A 433-nucleotide genomic window follows, 5' to 3' on the forward strand; every position below is an offset into this window, starting at 1 on the left:
AGTTCCCTATTGTACCACCTTTTTCAACGCTCCGCTGCATATTTTGCAAAAGCCATTGTCGATTACTTGCTGATCCAGGAAGTTGCGGAGCATGTCTTCAAAGGCATTTCCACCTTGGTCCCAACAGATCTTTCAAGTCCTGCTAGCCTCCCAAAGACTTGCATCCCCTTGGAAAACTCATGGAGCCAATATCTATCTATGTTTTGTAACCTTATTAAACTTGGTAAGCTTTGTAACTTTTTAAGCTTCCCCTTGTATGAATTAATCTATTTGAGGTCCTAAGTTTTAATGAAAACTTACCAAGTTTGGCAAAAAAAAAAAGATTTAACAAAAGATATTTTAAATTGATGATAATAATATGGATGAAATGATAATAATAATAATAATTAAAAAGAATCCAGACTTAAAAGAGAAGAAATATGCAAGAGGGAAG

The sequence above is a fragment of the Camelina sativa genome, unplaced genomic scaffold (assembly GCF_000633955.1).
Source record: "Camelina sativa cultivar DH55 unplaced genomic scaffold, Cs unpScaffold00607, whole genome shotgun sequence".
In the NCBI taxonomy this organism is placed as follows: Eukaryota; Viridiplantae; Streptophyta; class Magnoliopsida; order Brassicales; family Brassicaceae; genus Camelina; species Camelina sativa.